General features: G+C 39.8%; 1 protein-coding gene across 2 annotated transcripts in view; it reads right to left on the reverse strand.

Annotated features, from left to right (window-relative positions):
- Positions 1-19,162, reverse strand: part of BMPR1B (bone morphogenetic protein receptor type 1B) — a 251,679-nt gene that overhangs the window by 84,025 nt on the left and 148,492 nt on the right. The window contains exon 4 of one of the 2 annotated variants that reach the window (XM_064711043.1): positions 17,514-17,665. The gene's annotated coding sequence lies outside the window, so the exon portion shown is untranslated. Of the gene's footprint in view, positions 1-14,842; positions 14,901-17,513; positions 17,666-19,162 lie in introns of those variants that run through there. The other variant, XM_064711047.1, reaches the window with a different exon arrangement.

Consider the following 19,162-nt stretch of genomic DNA (forward strand, 5'->3'; position numbering starts at 1 on the left):
TTGTGTTCTCAGGGAGAGGCTCCATGACCAGGCTGGCTGCTCACACATCAGTGCCATTCCCAAGGACCGGGGACAAACTTCCCCAGGGAGACTGGACAGTGTGAAACCAGAACCAGGCAAAAAGAGGCCTGACTGTTTTATAGATATGCCTTCTATCAGATCATACAAGCCATGCTGTGGGTGTTCTGAAGGCATTTCCAAGGAGAGGGACCTCCCCAGAGCAGCCTTGGGTGCTGAGCACATGTGAGTGAGGCACTGGGAGCAAGAAAAGCTGGGACATCCTAAACAGCTCTAAGAGGAGAGGAGAACAATTTTTAGGCTTTAGAGAAACTTCTGTAGCATCAACTACTCGTATCAAAATGGTCAGTTTTCATTTCACTGCATGCTGTCTCATCAACAGCAGTTTAACAGGATTTTTCCCTATTTACATGCACTTAAATGGCAAATGCACATTTCCTGCTCCAGCCGCCAAAAAATACTTTTTCAACCTGCCTGACTAAAACCACCCAAAACATGCAAAGCAAAATGTGTAAGACAGTTTAAGTTCTGTAGAAAAGGCTGGCCAGCTCAGGTATCTGGGTAACAAATATTTTTATAGGCCTTTCAGTGGCTCAAATCCAGGACAGCTCTGCAGTGATTTATTTCTCCAACAGCTTCTAGGGTGGCCCATGTAAAATTAGCTGGTAATCACAAACCAGGCCCCTGGTGGGCACGTTGCACACCCAGAGCAGCAGTGACTGGTGCTCCCTTGCTGAGGGTCACAGGAGAACGAGCAAGGGCTGAGGGGGGAATGCTGGATATCTCATGCTGTCGGGAAGAATGAAGCTGAGCATCAGAGCATTATGCTAGAACTTTTCAGGATCAAAGCACAGTTCATCTTATCTAAGCCATAAATGTGTAACTTTTTATGAATGCCCTGCTAGTACTCTGAATAAGCATTAAGTACAGTTTTTAAGAGTTATAGAGAATTTGTTATCCTAAAACCTACTCCCTTAAAAGCACACAGCATAGGCTGTTTGCAGTCTGAGTTGCTAGAGCAGTTGAGTTTTTTAACTGAAAACTATCCCTATATCTCAGTGCAGAAGGGAGCAAATATTAACAGCACAACCTGTGTATTGACCCTTGAGGAAATTTCTGATGTCTGAGAGTTCACTGATTAGGACTTTCTACATAACCACAGCACCTTATTTATGATAGAATTGGTTGCAGATCCCCATGCACTGTAAGTCTGCAAGTCTTGCCACCACCTTCTCTGCTGCAGGGCCCCACCTGGGCACGGCCCTGGCCTGCAGGCTCCAGCTCCATCCACAGAACAAACATCCAAACACGTTGCAAATTCTTTTTTCCCGCCTCCAATACAATTCCAGCCACCTCAGCCAAAGCATCCAGCCAAGACAGAAGCTAAAGCATAGTGCTGATAATTTTTGTTTGGCTGAGATGATTCAGCAACACCCACATGGTCACCTCATGTGTTGAAGCAACTCTGGTGTCATCACTGTCTCTCAATGACCTTAAACCATCACCAAGCTGTGGGAATTCTCATACTCTGATGAAAGCTGGAAATTAATGGGAGATTCCCAAATCTTATGTGACAGCAGCTGCTTTTCTTCAACAGTTTCCCACTATCTCTAAGAGAAGTAATTCAGACAGATGTTACAGTTTTGTGCTCTCAATTCCTATTATATTCGCTCAGGTCCAACAGAATAAGTTCCTTATATCTAGGTTCAGTTTCACCATGTTTTTAATTCATTTTGGCTGATCTATTTTTGATATATTCTCTGGATGCACCTCCTTAAATTGTGCTAATTTAGTTCCCTGGCTGTAGATTGTATGTTAATCCCAGCACTTGCAAATATTTAGATGGAAAATAAAAACTAGACACTAGAAGTCACATGCTTATTTAAAACATGTAGCTGGACAGTATCAATATGACATAAGGATAGTAGATGAAAATTAACCTGCAATTCTGTAATATCATCAAATAAATCGACCTGCTAATGAAAGGAAGCACATTTCCATAAGAATTCGAGTGGTATCCAAGTAACAATTCCATGATGATACATTTTCAATTAAAGAATTACAATAGACAACACTTATTTTTTCTCTCTAATGTTAGGTTGTAATTCATTATTGTACGGGCAGCTGAATATTAACCTACAGCTTCTGTTCTTTGTCTTGGTAGCAACTGGGAAATGTTTTCAAGGTCAAATACTTTTACTAAGAAAGATACCTGCACACCAAATTTTAGAAATTATCTCTTTTCTATTATCTGGTTGCTTATTTTTACTTATTTTAGCAAGTTAGACAAATATTAACAAAATCTGTGAGAAACTCTGCCAAACTGATGAGTGAAGAGGAGTGTACCTATTCATAACAAAAGCAGGTCTATTTATTGCTATTCTGTACCCAAAAAGGCTCATGTTTTAGAAGGCCACAAGATATGAAAAACAAACTCATGGTTATATGAAAGTAGAGCCCTTTAGTGAGTCAGTGTTGGCAGGGGGCAGACAATTTATTAACTGTCCATTTACAGTGACAAGCTCCTAAGTGCAAGAGTATGAAAATTAAATTCAACAAGATCTTTAATTATCTCATGTGGTAGCTTCATATTATATTTTCTCACAATGTATCACTCATTAATATTGCTACATGGTACCACAAAATGTTCATATTTAATCAAATTGCAAACAAAATGCATGAAATTCTAAAGATTATTTTCCATATGCCACTACATATCTGTCAATAAGTACATTCCTGAGTTTTGGTCAGATGGCACTGATGCCTGAGGGGACAGGAACAGTACACTGTATTGTTAAATTCCCCACTAAGGCATAGCTTCAGTAATTCAGCTTTCATTACAAATGCTAAAATTCAGTAGTAACTGAATTTAAAACTCAAAAAACCCCACCTCTACCCCTACCCACTTAGAATATGTGAAAAAATGTTTTTCCTTGAGCTTGACAGGAAAATGAAAATAAGGGAGGGGCGGAGGAGAGAATCAAGATACTGTTCCCATTATGCAGTATCTGTGGAGGGATTATTTCAAGTTAGAAAGCTACCAAGAAATGGAAAAAAAAATTCTTACATGTTAAACAGTAGTTCCTGCTTCCCATGAAAGCCATCTGTTCTGTGTATGTGCATGGTTTGAAAGACATTCCCAGGATTGTGTCAAGCCAAAGGAATCCCCACTAGAGTTACAGAAATATAAACTCCCTTCCCAGTGGCAGGAGAGTGCTGAAATGCAGCTCTGAGGACGTGAACAGCTCCACCCGCCTCAGGACCATAACAGTCCTGCTGGCATTCCAGGCATTACGTGGGATTTTCCCATCTGATATTGGGTTATGAGAACTGCAGCTTTAGCAGGGATAACATTGCAGTACTTTGAATGAGAAATTCTTCAGATGAGTCTAAGGCGAGAGCTCCGCGCTTCTCTATTGCAAAATGGCATCATCACCCTTTCTCCCATTTGCAGCTGACATGAAAAATGCCTGGAAAATATTTCTGAAATAGGATTAATTCCATAACACAGTTTTTGCCATTACTAATTTTAATGGGAGTGGGACATGGCAGAGTTTGAACAATATACTTGTTCCACATTCATTTCCAAACTCTGGAAAGGGGTGTTGAAAACAGAAGTCTAAAAATTAATACTTGTATAAGAAGTACAATCCTTCCTGTGGGCCTGGCATTTTTGCAATCCCTTGTCTACTACTCAACTGAGTTCAAATTGCAATTATTTTTCCTAGGGAGCAATTAAATACTGCTACCAATGTTAAGCATAAACACAACTCTAACTACAAGCAACGCTCAGATGACTTGCTCAGGTTCAAGGGTTCACTGCACATGAATATCCATAAATACCACTGACAGCCTTAGCAGTATAATGAACTTTGCAGCAACTCATGCAGGCAGGCTACACAATACAAGAACATAATGCCCCAACCTTAAAGCAAGAAAGAAACCTGCAGAAGCAATTCTGAGCTACTCTTACGGCTGAAACAGCATGTTCAAGGACTATTTAAGAAACGGTCCAATCTTGTTCATTAAATGTTCATGTGTTTATTGTTTTTTTAAATCATTGGGTAGAATGTAGAAGTAGAACTGAAGGAAACATGAACTTTACATAAAGATGGTCAGTTCCACTGATTTATCACGCCAATTAGCAATGTTTTCTTACCTCCATTAACTTAAACTTGCAGCATTACAAGTTAAACACCCTGGGCTTTTTAAGGCATCACATAATATTTTATCTTTAAAGTGCTTACATTTTTTTCTCACAAACACTGGCCACAGTATCATGCAGCCTCCCATAAGCAGATATTTCTGGCATCTCTTGAAATGCATGCCCTGCTCCCAGCTCAAAGATCAGGTCTGTGTTAAAGAAACAGTCTGTTTGAAATCTAGAGAATACATTTAAATCATTGGTTTTGTTTAACTTCACTATTTTCTGAGTTGTCAAGATGCTGCTCCTCTACTTCTATGGAGCTACAGCACAAATAACAGAGGAAGCTTCTTTACAGATCTGCATACTTGGTAAATGCTGCTAGCAAAAGCAAGCACACAGAAAATACAGCATATTTTCAACCAGATCCAGGTTCTAGGAATGCTGAGGGTTGATTAAAATTACTTTTAAAAAGGCTTATGAACTGGGAAGACATATGGGGTTTAAGTCAATGGTGGTTTTCCATGTACAAACATTAACAACTATGTCCATTCCTATCTTCTTGAGATTGACCTGGTAGGAAACTTTTTCAAGATGCATTTTGCTACTTTTCAAGTCACACAGAAAGTGATCACATCCATTTCTCTCTTCTGAAATGTTATCACTCCTTACAAAACTTGTTACAAAACCAGAGTGAACTGCCTGAGACCTCCTCTATCTATTCACAGACAAGTCAGCTGGGCTTAGCTTAAACAGCCTTCAACAGCAGCTTAAAGCAAGATAGCTGAGTTTACACCAAAGCAGATGAGGAGCACTCAGCAGTCTTCCCACCTCTCTTCAGGCAGTAATCATCAGCAGATAAGCAGTAATGGATTAAGACCAGCAGCAAGCATCTGTCTGTATTCTACTTTATCAATCTATGGAGCTGCAGTTCCTCACTGTAAGGGAGCTCAGTGTTAATACCTATGATGTCTATCAGGCAAACTAATAATTTTCAAGCCCCAAATTTGCAAGCCCCAAATACAAGCTAGGATGCCAATAATAACAATTTTATTACTAATTTTCTTTCTTATATTTAACATTAAATGAGCAGCCTGCTAAAGTTAACAGATCCTTCTGATCTTGGCTCAGTTTACATATTGATTGGTGATCATACACCAAATCTCCACAAACATTTACTACAGTTTGACCAGCTTTACTAATATCTACTCACACATAAATACCATGGCATATAATTAAAAAAATTTCTTATTTCTTGTGTAATCCTGTCATGGGGAATGTCTGTCATGTTTGTCAGACTGATCATGATGAAAGACAGCTTTTTTCAATGTCAGCTTTTCTTTTTTTCCTCTGTTGATCAATTAGGCAGTTCCTCTGTAGAGATCTAGAAAGCTGCTTCAGCCACCAACCAACCTAAACCAGAGATGCTAATGTTTTTTTTTGGCCACAACAGGCCTCACCTTCATGCAGGAACACCCAGAAGTCATGTTATTTATGCAATTTACTCCTCTCTGCCATGATGGGGAGAAATTCTGTCTTCAGTAAGAGGATGGATGGACACCTCTCTGAGAGCCCCCCAGAAGAGAACATGGCAGGGAAGGGACCACTGTTCACCAGCACATCTGGCCTACCCAAGAGCACACAGAATTTCTGGAGAGAGAAAATTGGGGTCTAGATAACAAACTGAGTGATTCAGCCCCTGCTGTTCACTAATTTTAAGTGAAGAATGAGTTTGTAATTCCAGGAAAAACAAATCAATACCATGGCTGTGCTGTCTGCATTTTCTGTCTCCAGTAATTGCCTCTTCAGTGCTTCAAGTTTCTAGGGGTGGTTTTGGCAGTCCTTTTAACATATCACCTTACAGCTGATCCTGGTCTCCTTAAAACCTCTGCAAGGGGTTTTCCCCAGATAGATGGAGCAGTTACCACGAGCCTCTTCAGTGGCTGCAGCAGCATGACATGAACAGCTTAGTCCCATCTTTTCTTTCTTGTTCTGCAGAGCTACCCAATCATACTCACCTTTGTAAAGGAGGATCTGAGTGAGGCATTTATCACTGGTGTAGGGTTGAAAAGTCCTCTCACTCTGCTAGGACACAGGCTATTGTAGAGAAGGGGGTGCTACCTGCTTCCTTCACACCTCTGTGTTTGGACACATTTATAACATAAGGCTGAAAACTGACAAAATTTCATGTAGCTCTTTGAATATCCCAAGTCCTTCTCCAGTAACTAACAGGCTGTGAAACCACTAAGAGTGTTTTGCTTCAGGGCTGATATGTGACAATTATTAAAATGACAGACTGGATGCATGGATGCAATGAATTTATTTGCACAGGATGCAAATATTGTCTCAAAGCTAGAGGCAAGCAGAGAGCTATCTCAAAGGAACAGAAAAGCTGGCTAGGGAAGAGGCCCTGCACTGACATCCCACTGTGAAACATGAGCCATCCACTGACCAAATGTGGTCACTGTCAGTGGCCAGAGTGTTCGTGACCTCAAATCCCAGCCAAATATTGCACAGAGGATAATCCTACAATAACACTAATATATTCAATAAGTTCACTAATGTATACAATAAGCTCCCAGAAGTAACTAATCCTGCTTTTAAATAACTAACTAAATGAATGAATGAATAAATAAATGTTCAACTTGTTAAAGTCAGGCACAATGAAAAAGTGCTGTTTCTCAGAACTGTTACCAAATAAAGATGTTTTTTCTATGTTTCCTTAGAGGCAACTGTTTACTGTTTTTAAAAAGCAGTATTTAAAAATAGGAGTTCAAGTATTAAAGCATAGTCACCATAATGTTTAAAAATTTTACTGCAACAAAGGATATTTAATTTTCAGGTTACATGTTGGTGCCGACAGCCTGCCACCAGTAGGAAAAACAAAAAAAAGAAAAAAGAGTATACTAAACAACTCCTCCTAGGACGAAAATTATATACACTGAGAATTTGGATTCAAAACCTTGGCAGTTTCAGATACTTATTACTCCATGAGCCAAACAACTCCAAAATGTGTTCTTGTTTAAAAGCTCCTATGTTGCATAATTGAGCATCTTGATTCATTAACTTGGTAGTCTTGATCATAATTCTTGATAAATGGACCCATAAAGGCCTTGACAACTCTGAGGAGGTTTTTTTGGTATTTTTTCTCCAAAAACATTACTGAACATTACATTACAGGTAACGATAAATTTAAGGAAGCCACTTAACAATACCTTAAACAGTTTAAATCTCCAGTAAGACTTTAGGACAGTCAGACCTTAAAAAAGGTCTTAAACCTTGCAAGAGATGACAAATAAATAAAAGTCAATAGCTAGCAGTATTAGAGATTCAACTCAATATCCTCACAAAAAGTCATGAGCTTTCACATCTAAGTCGTATCAAGAATCAGCTCCATGCAAAAATCAACATGAAATACTGGTCTAGACTGAAAATATAAGTCACAGAGCTTGGCATTGGACACCACGTACAAAAGGAATGTTAACATTTGAATGGTCAAAGAAATCTTGCAAGAAAGAGTGGAGTTTCTATAGTAGAAGTCTCTGCAACAGTTGCCCAAATGGATTTATCCTGATAACAGTTAAGAACATTGTTTCTTATCAACAGTACAGTATCTACAGTGCCACTGTATTTGCCAGATCCAAATAATCATTTTTTGGCTGTGGATTGGAAAAAGAATCATCTAAATTAATAATGTACAATGTGATTTGCCACATTTACTGGCTACCTAATGTCCATCCGTTGGGCCGGTATTTGTGACATATAACTTTGTCAGTAAATGGATAAGTTAAATGGAGAAGTTATCCGTTTTTATTGTTCTGAAGCAATTTGTAGACTTTTTAATGCAGCTTCTTCATTCCCTATACAACTGTATGACTTCTTCCTACTGCTCAGTCTTTTTTACCCTACCACTTACTTGTTCAGTTACTGATCTCCTATATGATATCCAACTGATACATTTTTTTTCCTCTGAACCGCTGAATTTACAAGGCAGGAAAAACCAGAATTTCTTTCATACCCATGTTCTAGATGGGGGGAGGAAAAATTGCTTCCTAAAGAAGTTTTGGATGACTCAGCGTCCCTTTGTACATTTTGAGCCTTAATTTAAAAATTGTTATTCACAATCTACATATGAAACACATGTAGTTCAATTAAATGGGACCATTTGACAGAATTAGCACCTTGCTTTCACATCAGCAAAGCTGGACCCTGCATCAAACACCTAGAAAACAAAGAAATGGACTTAGCATTTCAAGGCATCTGAGCAAGAACAGAATCATGTTTCAGATGTGGAATTCCACATTCTCAGAAGGCATTTCATCCTCTCTGGCATGAGTGATTTTTATTCAGTTTTATTCTAGCATGCAAGCAATCCTTTCAAAGATTCCAAAACAGTCTTTACAATTGAATTGCTATTCTGCTATTGCTGATGCTCAGCAGAGGGAGAAGGAACACTTTGGGAGACACTCAGGTCTTGCCACACTAAAACTTGGACAGGAATTCCTATATAAGATGATTCACATTCAGAGTTGGATTTTCGCAGATTAAATGCTGCATTTTAGGAGTTTCTTCCTCTAGTCTACAGGGTAATATGGAAAAAATGTGTTCATACTTTCCTATGGCAATCTAGCAGTAACTAGGTCTGGAACCAAAAGGATCTGAACTAAACCATGAAAGTTGAGACTCAAGAGGACTAGAGATACTGCCAGAGCCACATCAGTTATTATCCTTTGTGTATATTACAGACATCTCTCTAAAACCCAGTACCACAGCTTGAATTGTGAGTCTGTTAATTAACACCCCAAATCCATAATAGTCACAATCAGGAGACATTTGTACAGAAACCATGGAATCACCTGGGAATCATTCACCTAAAGCCAGGCAGACAGAAATCCAATTAACTCTCCAAATAAGAAAGCTCTTCACATGTCTCAGAAGTTGTTTTAACTCTCCCATTGTTTTCATTTGGACTCTCAAACAAACAGAGCTCAGCAAAACCTTGCAGCTATCATTATTCCAGGAAATGTGCTAATGAGCCAGAAGAGAGGGGGGCCCAGACACAACTTTGAAGTCACCCCTTTACACAACAGCATCTTAATTACCAAGAAAAGGAAAGGCACTGGAGTCAAACTTGCAATAGAAAGAGCTAGGTGCTGCTGAGCTGATCCCTAGTTGTTATGTTCAATGACAAGTTAGAGGAAAGATTCCTTTGGACCTCCTGAGCTTTTCAGGATTTCAGCTTTTTTTTCTGCTACTGTACATGGAGATATTTTTCTGCTTTAAACATCTTCAGTCTTGTACCTTAAAGATACAATTTATAAGAGAAAATTCTAAGAATGTTTGTGATGCTGGCAAACCCTTGGATGTATTTTGTTTCTGAAAAGTTTGGGGATTGCTTTTCACTGTGTTGCAGAAGTCCTTCCTAGTGTGATGCTCATCCAATGCCAGGAAAGAGAACTGGAATTTCCTCTCCCTTGCCACATAGGCATTGCAGAGCATCCATATGGCAAAGGGGCAAATAGAAGCAAGACAGGTTATGACTGCATTCATTTTATGTTTTCAGTCTGTTTTAATAATAAAAGCCATAGCTTTAGATAATCTCTCAAAAACACAGATGATTTGAACAGAAAAATTTCTTGATTTCTTCTTTTTTTCCCCTGCCAGTCCAAGTTTTCAAACTTCTCTCTAATTTGATGAGGATTAGAAACTTTAGTTTGCTCTATGCATTAAAACAGTTTCCTGTGACCATTTGAGTGTGGACAGCAGGAATATTTGATAAAGAGCAAGGACTGTGAGGCTAATGATGAGGTTACAAATGCTGGCAGCTCTGGGCATCCATTCAGAGCACTGCAGGGGAATGCTGACAAGTTTACCATCTTATCCTTCAATATCCCACTGAAAATGCTAGTTCACTAACATATATTTAAAAGAAAAAATCTTTCAAATGGAACTTTCTAACATTTTCTTCACTGTAATTTCACGACCTCACCTCCTGCATGTGAGCTGACTTCTTGGGTGTGAGGATCCCAAACAGATGACTTGAGTGCTGTACTGACATTAACTATTCACACTGAACCAACAGCAGGAACAAAGGAAGGACTTCAGGGACACCTGGAATGGGTAGGAAAGGATCAAACACATCCTACATTGCTGGCAACTCACAGTTTTCAAGTTCTCTGGATGTACAACAGGGATACTCACACCTATCTATGGCACTAGCAAACACACCACAGGAAAATGAGCTGGATGTGTGGCTTCAGCACACAATGCAAGTAATCACACCAATATAGCAGGGAAAAAAATACATGCAACAGGAGAGTCCTGGGGATCTGTGGAATTGCTGAGACAGAAGCCACTGAACAAGTGATCTTTTGTGCCACCCTTTTCAAATAAACATAAAGGAGCCACGAGTGCCACTATCAGCTCCTGAGTGACCTCATCTGAACACAGAAAGAATAATAATATAATTAAACTACTATAAAACATTTTTTTTTTCGCTTTTAGATTCTAGGGAGTTGTGTGCATTCATATTACTACAAAAGTTTGACAGACTCCTTCAGCAACCTATCAATAGTTAAGTTTTGGCCAAAATTGGGATTCTGATTTCTGCTAGGCTCTAGCTCGCCTAGAGAGAGAAAAAAGAAAAAACAAGAAAGTGAAGTATATAATTTTCCCCTTGGACAGCAGCCAGCAGAAGTGAGCTGTCAGGCCACTGGACAAGATGAGCACTTGATGTGAAATGTCCTCCAGGGCACAAGAAGCCTTTGTCATCTCTCCTTCACCTTTGCATCCCTTTAAAATGTTTGTAAAACAAATCCTGTGTTTTGTTCCGGCTCCTGTGACTTTCTGTCCCGTGCTCTGGAATGTGAAGAGAAGCTAGACAAAACACCAGGGAGGCACTTGGAGAAGGAGGGGACCTTCAAAGCTGTGCAGCCTCCTCAAGGACGAGGCTTGCAATCCACTTCTGCATTTGCAGTTGGCATGAAAAATTTCAAATAATCATAATAAAACATACATTGAATTTATGTTGTAACAGAAATTTAAACTGCCAGCTCTTAATTCTGAAATCTGTCCTCAGAGAGTGTTAAAAAGTTGACCCTTGCTCATATCGCCTGAACTGACTTAAGACAAAATGCTTTTGGCACTGGATTTTGTTTGCTTGCTTGAAATTTTTGTCATGTCCGTGGAGATAAACAATTAATGAATTGATAAAGCATTATAGTAATGTGTTTCAATGGTTAAATATTTTGGTTTTAACTAAAATTATTGTAATCCTCAATGCACCTTCTGAACTGTTTTTAACTTAAAGTAGGAAAAAAGTTTTGAAATGTCTTTACAGATATGTTCTTTGTTTTAAAGGAGGGAAAAAAAAAACAAAAACAAAAACAAACAAAAAAAAAAAAACAAACCACATTTCAAGATAAATGGCTTCTGTCTCGGGGAGTGTTAATGAGGTAAGACATTTCCAAAGAGCCTCAGAGTGACAACAGCACACGGACTGTGGTGGTTCCACAAGTGCAGAACTGCCCCCAGCAGTGAACGCCCACTGAAGTGAAGCAAAGCACAGGCAGGAGGGAGGGAGGCAGAGAGGGGGAGAAAGAGGGAGGGAGAGAGAGAGAGAAAGGAAGAGAAGGGAAAAAAACCCCAAACTGTTACAAGTTCATGCACCCCTATTACAAATTCGTTTTAATTAAACAAAGAGATTATACAGACATTGCTGACAGGGATTATCAAAATAGAATGGCGCCACCTGCCCCTTGCAGCCCAATTAATTAGCAGAGAATCTGAGGTGCCAATTATCACAAAGGAATAAGAAAGGATCAGTAAACACAGCTCATGATGAACTTGAAAATTAACTCTTTCAGCTCACAGCTGAAGTCCCACAGCCTCATACAGCCCTGATGCTGCTACAGCCCTCCAAAAGCCCCACACTGAAAAAACACAACAGGCTTCTCCAGATCCCTCTTTCCCATGGTTTTGTGAAGTATGACCACCCCTGCTCTTCATGAAGTTCCCAGGGCACTTTTAAAATTTATGTCGCTAAATTTACATAGCAGGAAAAGTTATTAAGATTGAAAAGATTCCTCAAAACAAAAGACAGACTTCTTACTGCGTTTTGAGGTACGTCAGGAAAATGTAGATCACTTCCCATGCCATACCAGAGAGGTTTTAAGACAACGGGTTCAGAACAATGAGAATTCCAGTTACTGATAGATAACAGATAGAAGTTTTAATTTTTTAGGAAGTAGGTATTGCTCATAGGAGCTTGACTCCTTCTCTCCCTCCTCATATAAGAATCTTCTCTTTCAAGCTCTAGGGTAGGATAACTCCAGAAGTAAAAGAATGCAAGTAGGAAGGCTCAGCAGCAGGAGGTAATTGCAATCTGTTTTCCTGGGGAGTCCAGAGTCTACCAGAGTATCCCAGAAATGAAACTTTAGGCTTTGGATCTATGCAGTGTGAGCCATTGCCAAAGGCACTGCTTTGTCCAGTCTGCCTCAGCGCTTGCACAGCTGGCTAGTGGTGGCCCTGGAGAGGGAAGAGTTACTGCCATTTGCCCTGCCCTGTATAAACCCCATATCACTTTTAGAAGAACTTCCTTCTAGAAGGTTCAAAACTGTACCTGCACTCTCAGTTATGGACTTGAAGCTGTGTCATAAAGAGGAATCAGTAAGTACCCTATGTGTGGGGGGCCTCAGGATTTTTTCCAGTTGTTAGAGGAAACACACTGAGGAATGACACTTTCAACTTCCCCTCCTCAGAAGAGTGACTTGCTGCCTTTCGGGGCAGGCAGTGCTATCATGTCTTATGCAATCTTGTAATCACAGCTTAACCTTGCTTTGTGGTTTCCTGGAGGCCATAAAAACAAATGAACAATGAGATGCAAAGCTATGGAAGCAAGAAGAGGTAACTGCTCCATTTCTAATTTTTTTTTTCTGCAAAATAGAATTTCTTTTAGGGAATGTTTGCCTTTCCACTATGCACGTGCTCATTTTCAAGTTACATTGACAGCTACTGTAAGTATTATACAGACTGATAAATTTAGCTTGTAGAGCTAAGCAACTCAATACAAAAAGGGTGGATGAATCCTCAGTTATATATCCCAGTGTAAATTTTGTGGTTTCCTGTTGTCTTTGCTGGATTTGAGTGTCACATCTGCAATTAAACCCCACTCGTGTCTTTGTGCTATTTCTTCTCTATTGTATTTGAAACAGAAAAAAAAAGGTGGTTTACATGACAAACCATGTCATTAAATATCAGCTAGGCAAAAACTGTATTGACTCAAATGGGGAAAAAATGAACCTCGGAAGTTTGGGTTTTACTGTCAACATTGTTCAATACTCCTGTAAATAAATATGAGAAGGGAGTGCTACAAGCATACAGTGAAGCACCTGTAGTGCAACTGGATTTAAATTAATCACACTACTGATGTTGCATGATATATAATTGCACTCCCATATCTGTCTTGAAGACTGCAAAACAAAGTCTGAATACCTCAACAATGCAAACTGTGAAATACAACAAGTTTAATAAGCAAATTTGCTTGCAACGCCAAGCTCTTTTCTAAAGTGCTTGCTGGATCGTTACTCAATGGCTTTATTGTTTTGGGATCAGAAAGGAAGGACTTCAGCTCTACAATGCACAGTTTGTCACCCTTTGGATAAAGGAGCTGTGAACCAGAGCAGCGGGACATACTTGCACTTAACGCAGTGTGCTCTGAAGAGTGGAGCACATGCTGGCAGGACTTGAAAGCCCTGAAACACCAGCCAGCTCCTCCAGTTAAATTGGTGAGACCTCCACATACCTGTGGGGTGTGAAAAGGCCCTGGTGCTCATCATTCTGCATTAGGATTGAGTTCATCTTATCAAATGGGCCTTTGAGCATATTGTGGAGTAATTTACCAACCGAAAAAATCATAACGATTTTCCACTTCATTTACCTCAACAGTAGCTACGTAATGTCAATAGTTTTAAACATTTAATTAGACACACCACGTGTTTTATGCTCTACTAATTACACAAAATTGTGCTCAATAATTTTCTTCCCATTGAAACAAACCTTAAGCAGCTGTTAAAACACTAATTAGGTGAATGCCTCCATGCTGTGCGTTTGGCTCGGTGCCGAGTGCATTCCTCCCAGCGGTGAGCGGGGTTTTTCCAGTGTCCATGATGCAACCGTGAACACATGTCAATCTCTGCTGCACCACAGAACTGAGAGTGAACTCCAAACATTTATTTTGGCCCTCATCTTAGAAAACTAACATTATATATATAAAATGCAACAGTTCAGAAAGCTGTTCAATTATACTGGGCTCTTAGTTTTCTGTGCTTCCATTTTTATCTCCTAAGAGCAGCTAAATTTGACACAGAGCTTGTCATTTGCAATCTCCTATGAAATCAGCACTTTTTATTACATTGGAGCTGCCTTACAGACATTATCTCACAATACAGTCAAATAAAAATGGATTGCTGAGCCTGGTACAAATGAAGCCTTTAGTACTTAGATACTTTAGGGTTATTTTGTTCCTCAAATGTTTTAAAAACTTACGTGAATCACAGTTATCCGTGCATACAGTTGCAGGGGCTGGGAAAATATTTTTTGTTTTTCAGTTTTACCAAGAAGATAATCCAGAGAGGTTTTATTTATTTTAAATATCCTTGAGAAAGGACATTCAAGTCTTACCATTGACAAGTTTGGTGAGCCTAATGGCATCCAGAATTGAGTCAGTACCTCTGAATGTCTCAAATGGCTTCACTTAGAGCTTTAATCCTGGCTGTAACTCCAGTAAAATCAGGTTCTCTTAATTAGTGACTAAGCCTGTACAGCTGCAGGCCTAATCCTGGCATTCCTACAAGGACAGAGGCCTGGCAGAGGGGACCAGATTGCCAATAACAGGAACTGTCACAGTTCCTACCTCAGCAGTCCCCCAAACCTGGTCATGCCTCTATGAACTGGGATCTTGCTCTTGACCATTCTGATGATTCCAGACTCAGGATTTGTTCCTGAAGAATTCCAATGAGAAGAAATTGCCCATAATGGCCATCCTCAAAAACACACAGGTATACTTTCCTTTAGATATATTTTTTTAATCAGACTGTAGTGAGTGTATGTAAATCAAAAATTAAAAAAAAATAGGGTTTTTTTTGCCTTTGACAAATTTTTAAGTGTTATCACCTGAGTATGCTTGCTGCTTCTACAGCCATGACAGTATGCTGTAGTAACTAGGGTGAAAGTAACTAGGGTGTCATTGAGTCTCACCATTAAATTCTTGAGTCCTAATGCAGAATTCCCTTCCTAAACTGTTCCTTTTACAAATCAAAATAGCAAATCTAGTGTTTGTTTTCTCATCTTGCAGGATAAAACATCCCCTAATTCCAACAGGCTGATCTAGGAAAATGTCATCTAAACAAGCTGATTGGTGTCCAAACATCATTACTGCAGGAAAAACAAATAAACAAACAAACCATAGACTTTTTTGTGCTGTTAGAGATGAAAATGTAAGTCCTTTTCAAAAATAAGTTGGGGAAGTCTCATACCTGTGAAAGGCAGGAATTAATCTAAGATATACTTCTGATAAATATTTTAATGGGATGAGCATGGGCACTTGCCATGTATTTGGTATTTTAATTTAGTACATGATAGCCACTGTGTTTGCTTCTGCTTTTGCGTGGACTTGTTCAATGTACAAGGATATTCTGTAAGGACAAGGATATTCTTAATTTTACATGCATAAAAAAAACTATGAAGATTCACTCAAGTCTTCTTCCAGAAAATGATAGTGGAAATTACACTAGTATGGAAGAATCACACTGCACAAATGCTGCTCTCTTCTGTAGCCAGTCATTAAGTTTGGAAAAGACTTCTAAGTTCATTGAGTCCAGCCATTAACCCAGCACTGCCAACGCCACCACTGAACTATGTCACTAAACAACACATCGACACATTGTTCAACACTTTCAGGATGTATATTCCACCACTTCCCTGGGCAGCCTGTTCCAGTTCTTGACCACCCAGTCAAGCCTGTTCTAGTGCCTGATCACTGAAGATATTTTTCTTCATGTCTGTACCTCTCCTGGCACAGCTGGAAGCCGTGTGCTCTTGTCCTGTCACTTGTTAGCTGGGAGAGGAGCCTGACCCGCACCTGGCTACAGCCTCCTTTCAGGTACTTGTAGACAGCAAGGTCTCCCTTGACCCTCCTCTTCTCCAAGCCAAACACCCCCAGCTCCCTCATCTGCTCCACATCAGACTTGTGCCCCAGACCCTTCCCCAGCTCTGCTGCCCTTCTCTGCACTCACTCCAGCCCCTCAATGTCCCTCTTGTCATGAGGGGCCCAAAACCAGACACAGGATTTGAGGTGCAGCCTCAGCAGTGACAAGTCCTTTCTCAAGCTGAGGGCTGTTCACTCAGAGCAAGACCCCAGCACATCTTTCCAACCCTCTCATCTCACATCATTTGAAGATGGGATTGGGATCAGATGACTTCCCAAGGTCCCTTCCAACCTGAACATTCTACCATGCCTGCAGAACACTGGCAATCACATCAGGTGGCCATAACCTCAGTACCTTTCACACACAGCTCATTTCCTATTTATTCCTTTTTCCTGCAGGAGTCAGTTGCACTCACCTGCCTCAGCCTGAGTACCTGAATTATTTCCTTTTTACACACAACGTGCAGCAGAGTACAGGGTGCTACAGGGTAATTTTCCCTTTCCAGCTTCCATATTTATTTCACCGAAACTTCCTTTATCAACCACATTCATGTTCTTAGAAATGTGTTCGTTTCAATAAAAATGACTTACTGTTTTATGGAAGTTGAAGGCCAATGACCCAAATCCTATAAATCATTAAAAATACTTTCTGCCATAGAATCCTAAGTTGCTTTTTTCTCAGTAGCAGAGAAAGTATTTTACTATAAAAAGTTACATTTTTGCCCACACTAAAAATTCTGCATTAAAAATACACTAAATGAGGGACAGATGTTTAAAACAGCCGACCTACAATGAAGTATTAAATATTGCTGGCACAGTGCGCCCTTTGGTACAGTTTAGTCTCTTTTTGCAATAGGCATGTTTTCACAGCTGTAAAAGCACCAAAAATTACTGTCTCTACTCCAATATTAATATAGAAATCTATTAAAAAATACACCAGACTGCTGAACAGATTAAACTATTGTTCATACATTCTATCATTAAAATAATTTGCTTTAAAAATTAATATTAATGTCAAATGTTTTGAAATTGGTTAAGAGGAATAGTGTCACTTTGAAGAATATATGGATTATTTATACAAAACCAAACAATTCTACTTTTTTCAAAATAAAAATGCAAGCCTTCAAGAAATCAAAGAAATCAAACCTGCTACTCGATGTTTTGCTCAATGACAAGCTGTCCGGCCCACAGCAGCACAGAGGAGGTGAACAACCTTGCGCGAAATCACTCCAAACCCACGCTGAGGATGCAGTGTAGGATTAAAGCCCTTTTCCACAGGTACTGGCGGTGCCTTAGAGCTATGGGAGAAAGTGAGACAGGTCATGGAAGAGTAGATTCTGTGGTCTAAGGGGGTTTTGTGTTAAAACACGATAAACATAAACAAGATGGGCAAAGAGATAATATATAGAAAGAATGATAATATTAAAATCTTTACACCTAGTAACTGTGAGGATGAACTTGGTAAACCCATAAATCACAGTAGGACATGTTCACCACTATACATATGTTCTGCTACATTAAAGATTTAATTTCTATATCCCAGGCTGGTGGCTCAAAGCTCCAAAATCAAACATCACAAGTTCACACTCCTTGTGGAATTTTGTTTCAGTCTGTGCTTCATTTACTTGAGCACTAAGCAATCTGATCATCATAGTCCTGATGAAGTGATGCCTACCTAAGTTTGCAACCTGTCTGGAATAAGAATAGGTCTGAGATGTCCATAGCTCTATTTGTTTTAGTCAGTGCTACTTCAAATATCAATTAGGAACATTAGTCCTTGTGACATGAAACTCTTTTACTGCTCGAAGCAAGGAGATGAAATGTTACAAAAATCTGCATATAAGGTTAAACGAAAGTTGGAAGACTTAGCTTGGATCTGTGAGGGAACCAGGAAAAAATGATTCTGTTGAATGCGCACGAATCTAATAATCTTTGTCCAAACTCCTAACAAAGAAGTGATGGGATGCTGAGGAGACACAAAGCTTGATTAAAAGCTCAAAACCCCAGAAACACTGTTTTAAAAGCTAGGGAAAAAACCTAGAAGAACAGGCAGAACAAGGCAGGATGAGGACACAGCATGTTGGCCAACCAGCAGGATGCTAGCACAGGCAGTAATAGAAACAAAACCACACAAGGCTTTGGGAGCACAGTTCCTGCTCAATAAACAAATTCCTTGGACTGGAGACATTTTCTTGGAAGGAATTTTACGGCACAAATATTTCTACTCTCTTCTGGAAGCCCTGGAAAACCAAACCCAAACCTCCCCCACACTGTATGCACACACACAAAACCTGAAGATGTCGACACCCCAGTGAATCTGGATTGTCATGCTCTAGAAAGCCCCTTGTTATCTGTCTTGAGTAGGTCTTTGCTGAGAAGGTTCTACCCATCTGTGAAGCTCAAAGCCCACCTCATAACTGATTCCTGCCCTGAAGGATTGCCCACATCTCAGGAAGCCTTGTTGCCATGATGGGCACGTCCCACCCAGAGCCCCACCAGACTTCCCCAAGGATGGGGTTGCAGCTGTGCACACCGGGGGATGCAGAGGTGTGAAATGGCAGCACTGCCACAGTGGCCAGCACAGCCCAGCACATAATGGAACAAAGAGAGCCCCCACCCTTCTGGTTAGACAAAAAAACTCCAGGGACTATAAAATATAAGGAGGGAAGGGAGAGGGGGGAGTAAAAACAATCTCTGGGCAGGAAAACAAGATAAATTCATTGAATAAATTATTTACTGGAATTATTCACTTAGCTTCAATTACAATCTATCCATTCTATCCACCATCTACATCA

The sequence above is a fragment of the Zonotrichia leucophrys genome, chromosome 4 (genome assembly GCF_028769735.1).
Source record: "Zonotrichia leucophrys gambelii isolate GWCS_2022_RI chromosome 4, RI_Zleu_2.0, whole genome shotgun sequence".
Lineage (NCBI taxonomy): Eukaryota > Metazoa > Chordata > Aves > Passeriformes > Passerellidae > Zonotrichia > Zonotrichia leucophrys.